This window comes from Prunus persica, chromosome G6, assembly GCF_000346465.2.
Source record: "Prunus persica cultivar Lovell chromosome G6, Prunus_persica_NCBIv2, whole genome shotgun sequence".
Classification (NCBI taxonomy): domain Eukaryota; kingdom Viridiplantae; phylum Streptophyta; class Magnoliopsida; order Rosales; family Rosaceae; genus Prunus; species Prunus persica.
This window is the reverse complement of record NC_034014.1, coordinates 16843611-16850696: the sequence shown is the minus strand read 5'-3', so window position 1 is coordinate 16850696 and position 7086 is coordinate 16843611. Positions and strand designations below refer to the sequence as shown.

At 37.6% G+C, this 7086-nt stretch overlaps 1 long non-coding RNA gene across 1 annotated transcript; it reads left to right on the top strand.

Moving 5' to 3' along the window:
• On the top strand, window positions 491-998 carry LOC109949948. Its single transcript, XR_002272279.1, has 2 exons — window positions 491-623; window positions 766-998. It is a non-coding gene; the product is annotated as an uncharacterized LOC109949948 (long non-coding RNA).

The following is a 7086-nucleotide window of genomic DNA, read 5'->3' as shown; positions in this document are numbered from 1 at the left end:
ACAATCACGTAACTAAGGTCTTTTGGTAAGGACCATATTCTCAGAGCACTATGGTGACTCTGTCTTTGACTGTATTGGAGTTGAGTTTAAGCCCGTTTTTATGAGTCTCACATTTTTAGATGAAACTTGTAAAACACAACATGTTAATAAGTTCAATCCCAACATTTATGAGTTCGCCAAATAATGATCATGAAAATTGTCCAATTTTATTGAAATATTCCACTACAGTTCAAGCCACTGAACATAGCCATGTAGTAGTACTAGATATATCTCTTTCATGCAACATGCGCAGGAGACATTGATGCCGACCCCAAAAAGAGAGATCACGCACCAAATATTACTTACCAGTTCATGTCACGTTAATTGAAGTGCCATGTCCCCGTTCTTGGGTAGAAAACTACTGTTCTATCTCCATATATAAGAGGCCAGGAGCTAGCTTGGCTAAAGTATTAATTTGTACATCAACAATTATTTATATTGATCACAGAGCTAAAAGAATATATAATATCTTATATTATACCAGGGAGAACTCAAACTTTAGATCGCTATGGTGTCATGCAAGCGCTTTCTTCTTCTTGCTTCTTTTGTCTTGCTTTGCTTCGTATCTCCCAGTGCTGCTAGAGGTAAACTTACATACAAAATTAATTTAGTCATAAATTCCTACTTTGGGTCGGAAATATGCAGTTTTGACCCTAATTAAACTGCCCAAGTTTTGTTTTGTTTTGTTTTTTAAATTTTCTCTGTGTGGATGGTTTATTATGGCAGCGCTGAGTTTGCATGGCGATGGTGAGAAAGGCATGGACTATAAGTTTAGTCCGAACCAAGATGGTACTGCTGCTGGTGATGACAGTGACGAATTAGTGGCTATGGATTACACTCCGGCGAAAAAGAATACTCCGATTCATAACTAAGATCCATAAGTTTTGTTGCGAAATTAAACATTGCTTCAGCTTCCTCTGTGTTCCAACTTTTACAGTTTGATATTGATATTGGAAACAGCACTAAATTAAACATACTATATATATATATATATATATATATATGTATATCTTACTAGGATTGAGGACCCTTCCGTAAATTAGTGTTGCAATATTTTTGAGGTATTTTCTGGATATTCCTAGCTGATTTCAAATTTTGATTTCATATGTGCATGTATATTACATCATCTTTGTTTTAAATTTCTTTATAACGAAGCTTAAATGGATGATCACAAGTAATATCCAAGACATGTTAAACTTGTGATCCATGGTTCCTTTTAGCAATCACAGATCGATTTATTCAAGTACCCTCTCTTTATAGGCGCCACATCTCTAAAGGCATCAAATCTCTCTCTCAGGGCCAGCCATGACTTTTGGGTGGCCCGAGGCCAGAAATTAAAATGAGGCCCCTTTATGTTTCCTCCTCTTGACTACAATAAACTATAAAAATAAATAAAATTATTATGCACATGCAATTCAAATTACATATCTTTCAGCACACCCTGGCTCCAATTAGTAACTTAGAAGGTTATGAATCTAGGACTCTGTGGGCTAAATTTACCTTACGTATGCAGGAAATTTCAGCAGTGAGGGCCATATCACATCAAGTTGGATTTTACAACGTAGAACTAAAAAGGAGAAACGAAGGGAAAAAAAACAAGAGAAAAGCAAAATATATATATATATATATAGGAAGAAGAAACTGTGGGAAAAAGCTCAAACGAAGGGAAAAAAAACTAGAGAAAAGCAAAAAAAAAATATATATATATATAGGAAGAAGAAACTGTGGGAAAAAGCTCAATTCCTAGTAGATCCAAACCATAAAAAAAATGGAGAAACAAAGGGAAAAAAAACAAGAGAAAGGCAGAAAAACAAAAAGAAATAGGAAGAAGAGAGAACGGAGGAAAAGAAGTAAGAGAGAGAGAAATGAAGAAAATCAGAAAAAGAGAGAACATGGGTATTGATATATATTTTTTTAAATGCATGGGCTAGAGAGAGAGACTACATGGATATTGACAACTAAAAAAAAGGCATGGGCTATAGCCCATACAGCCCAATAGCTGGATTCGTCAAAAGGCAAACAAAACAAGAACAAGAGGGCCAACAACCAAAGAAAAACAGAAAAAACAGAGCACCAGCAAAATAAATTTTGAACAATTTATAAGAATTTGTTGCAGGAACATAAAACAAAAATAACTAATTTAAAGGATGTAAATCAGAAATCTAATTACCTTTTGAGAACTTATAGAAACCAAGATCAGAAAATTATATGTGGTGGGTTTTTGACTGAGAGATCGAAGAAGGATACTGATAGGACCTCAAAACCCGAGATAGAAATGCAAGAAGAGGAGAGAAAATAGAAAGAAACAGCGGCTTTTTCATTCATACCCCTCACATAACAGAGTGAGTCGTTTATACAAGGCTAGAGCTAATGGCCAGATGGCACTGTTGGCGTGAGTCCTATTTTAGATAGGAAATTAATGTAAAGATTCTTGTAAATATCATATTACTTGTTCTATTAGGATTAGCCTTTATCTTTTCCTTGGGTAAAAAGACATTGTACACTATATATACACCTCCTTTGAGAGAAGAATAATATATCAGAAATTCACCATATATCCTTATATTTGACTTGGTATCAGAGCTTAGGGTTATATTTGCCTTAGAATAGCATACCTCCCTTACTGCTACAGATTTTTTCCTTTTTGCCTATTATTTTGTTTTAATTCTTGCCGTGTTATTTGGCTCCATGGGGGATATGCAGGATTTGTTTAATGAAGATGGCCAATCCAATGAGGTACCACAAATTACCTCAGGGGGCTCTGGTCAGCCTATGTCAATTGTCAATGTTCATCATGATTCTTCCGCTGCTCCTACAATTGTCAAATTGAATGGAACAAATTATTCAATATGGTCCCAACTGCTTGAGTTACATGTTGCTGGGAAGGGAAAATATGGGTATCTGACAGGCGCTTCTGCTGCACCAGCTCTGGCAGACTCTAATTACAATAAGTGGTATACTGAAAAAGCAATTGTGAAGGGATGGCTGATTCAGTCTATGGAGCCTGATATTATGCAAATTTTCCTTCCCTACAAAACTGCCAAAGATGTATGGGAGAATGTTAAAAAAAATACTATGATGGCCAAGATCAGTCACAGATTTATGAGCTAACTTGTCGGGCATTCAAGGCGAAACAGTCTGGACGACAACTTGTCACATACTATGCAGAATTGCAAAGTATTTGGCATGAGATTGATTATCGACGACCAAATAAATTTACTAATTCATCAGATATTTTGCTTCGTCAACAGGAGATTGAAATTAAGATGGTTTATGTATTTTTAGCTGGATTAGATGATGTGTTTGACAGAGTTCGTAGCGATATTCTTCGCATGGATCCGTTTCCGAATTTGGAGAAAGCTTTTTCATGTGTCAGACAAGAAGACCAGCGGCGATCCACCATGATGGTACCACCAACCCCGGTGAACACTGGAGTTGCTATGGTAGCAAGGAACTCCAGGCCTGCCTCTTCCTACAAACCTGCTGATTTTACAATTAATGGACCTACAAGGCACTCTATGCCTACCTCTTCCTACAAACCTGCAGGTTCTACAGCTAACGGACCTACAGGTTCTACAAGACCCAATGGTCCACAACGAGTTAAACCTCAAAATGGCGAAAGGTGTACTCATTGCAATAGCACGAATCACTTTGTAACTGATTGTTTTAAATTACATGGCTATCCAGAATGGTGGGATGAAGTCAAGGAGCGTAACAAGGCCAAAGTAGCCGCTGAACGATACGCACAAGGCAAGGTCGCACTCTGCATAGGATCTCCCGACCCTTCTGTCCCACAAGCTTCCCATATGCCATCTGTCTCCTCCTCAATTGTTCCTCCAGGTTTTTCCGCCCTCCCTACAGGTGATTCGGGCACTTCTTCTAATACCTCAGGTAGTGCTTTTGCTGCCGTTACTGGCTTATGTATTGGTTCTAGTTGGATTATTGATTCAGGTGCTTCAAATCACATGACATTTGACTCGACAAATTTAAAGACTCGTACTACTCCTAGCCTTACTAGTATGGCGAATGCAAATGGCCAATCCTACCCTGTGACTGGGGCAGGCACAGTTGATCTTTCTCCAAATTTAACTTTGGAACATGTTCTTCTTGTTCCTTCTTTATCTCAGAATTTATTATCTGTTGGACAAGTGACTGAACAATTAAATTGTTTTGTATTAATCTATCCCTTGTTTTGCCTTCTTCAGGATCTTCGAACCCAGGAAATAATTGGGCGTGGTACTAAGAGAGGAGGACTATATTATGTGGATGATGTTTGCACGGGAAAGGCCCTTATTGCTCATGACTCAGCTGCAGACAAGAAGAAACAAATTTAGTTATGGCATTGGCGTTTAGGACATGCTTCTTTTGGTTATTTAAAACATTTATTTCCAGCTTTATTTTTGGATTTGGATATTTCTAGTCTTCAGTGTGAAACTTGTATTCTTGCCAAGAGTCACCGTGTTTCATACCCTATTAGTTTCAATAAGAATGATAAACCTTTTGCTCTTATTCATTCTGATGTATGAGGTCCTTCCCCAATCTCTACAATCTCTGGCATTAGATGGTTTGTGACTTTCGTTGATGATTATACGAGAATGACATGGATATATTTTATGAAAAATAAAAGTGAGGTTTTTGGTTTCTTCAAGCAATTTTATCAGATGGTTCAAACACAATTCTCCAAAAAAATTCAGTTTCTGCGATCAGATAATGGAGGTGAATATGTGAATCATGATTTTGTGTCTTTCTTTCAGGATAACGGTCTTCTCCATGAAACTACATGTCCCTATACCCCTCAACAAAATGGGGTTGCTGAACGGAAAAATTGTCATATTCTTGAGACGGCCAGGAGTATTTTGATAGAAGCTCATATGCCTAAGATGTTTTGGAGTGATGCTATATTATATGCAGTGTATTTATTAAATCATATGCCCTCTTCTGTCCATGGATACAAGACACCACTGGATGTTTTGACTTCGACACATCCCCTACTGTCAGTCCTGACTCTCCATCCCCGTATTTTTGGTTGTATAGCCTACGTTCACATCCTTAAACACCTACGGTCTAAATTGGATCCATGTGCTCTTAAATGTGTGTTTGTGGGTTTCTCCCCATATTCCAAAGGATATCGATGCTACCATCCTCTGACAAAGCGTACGTATGTCACAATGGATGTCACTTTCTCAGAGTTGTCCATGTATTTTCATCATGAATCCAACTCTCCTCTTCAGGGGGAGAAGGAGAATATTGAAGAGCAGAATTGGAATTGGACAATTATGTTACCTGATATTACCATAGAAAGAGAAGAAGTGATCTGCAATGAAAAAGAAAATGCAGTCACGTCAGTTGAGGACCTGGCGTCACATGTTGCTAACCCCACTTTGTTCCCTGCAACTCCACATATCCCACATAATTGTTCTCCCTCTTCTACACCAACAGTACCTGTCCAAATTCCTGAGGCTTCGGATAACCCTGAGGTAAGTACAGAACCAAATTTGATTAATACTGACAATTTAATTACAAATGATATTGATAGTGTTGCAGAAACAAGGTATCAATTGCCTCCCAGACGTAATAGAGGAATTCCACCAGATCGTTTTTCACCTGAAAATTTAAAGAAGTCAAACTACCCAATTGCAAACTATGTCTCTACTCATCGATTATCTGAAGCATGTGCAGCTTTTGCTAATCATATGACAACTGAATTTATTCCATCTAAAGTGCAAGATGCTTTGTCTGCTCCTCAATGGAAGAAAGCTATGGATGAAGAGATGTTGGCTTTGAAAAAAAATCAAACTTGGGATTTTGTTTCATTGCCACAAGGAAAACGACCAGTTGGATGCAGATGGATTTTCACAATTAAACACAAGGTAGATGGTACCATTGATAGATACAATGCGAGATTGGTTGCCAAAGGATATACTCAGACATATGGTGTTGATTATCAGGAAACTTTTGCACTAGTTGCCAAAATAAACACAGTTCGTGTTCTAATATTGCTTGCAGCAAATTTAGATTGGCCACTCCAACAATTTGATGTGAAAAATGCTTTTCTACATGGAGAATTGAAGGAAGAAGTTTATATGAGCCTACCTCCAGGATTTGATCTATCTGAAAATCCAAATTTGGTATGCAAGTTGAGGAAGTCACTTTATGGGTTGAAGCAGTCTCCTAGAGCTTAGTTTGGCAAATTCAGTTATGCCATGAAGAAATACGGTTATCGTCAAAGCAATGCAGATCATACTTTGTTTCTGAAGAGGAGGAAAGGGAAGATCACTGTTTTAATTATATATGTTGATGATATGATAATAACAGGTGATGATACAAAGAGATTGATAAATTGAAACATTATTTATCAACTGAGTTTGAGATGAAGGATCTTGGAGGGCTGAAATATTTTTTGGGAATTGAAGTGGCTAGATCTCAACATGGTATTTTCTTGTCACAAAGAAAATATGTGTTGGATTTATTGAATGAAACTGGGATGCTTGGGTGAAAACCTGCTGATACTCTTATTGTGCAGAACCATAATCTTGAGATTCTTCCAGATCAAGTTCCAACTAATAAAGACAGGTATCAGAGGTTAGTTGGAAGACTTATTTATTTATCTCACACCAAGCCAGATATTGCTTATGCTGTTAGTGTTGTGAGTCAATTTATGCATTCGCTTAGTGAAGTTCATATGGAAGCAGTTATGCGAATTTTACAGTCTGCACCTAGCAAAGGGCTGATGTTCTCAAAACATGGACATTTGGAAATTGAAGGTTTTACAGATGCCGATTGGGCAGGAAATCGAACTGATAGGCGTTCAACGTCAGGTTATTTTACATTTGTGGGTGGTAACCTTGTTACTTGGCGAAGCAAGAAACAGAAGGTTTGTTCTTTGTCCAGTGCGGAAGCTGAGTATCAAAGCATGGTTCATGGCATATGTGAGATGTTGTGGATTCGGAAATTATTAAAGGAATTGGGCTTCGTGGCTAAAGATGCTATGAAATTGTATTGTGATAATCAAGCTGCAATCGACATAGCTAATAATCCAGTCCAACA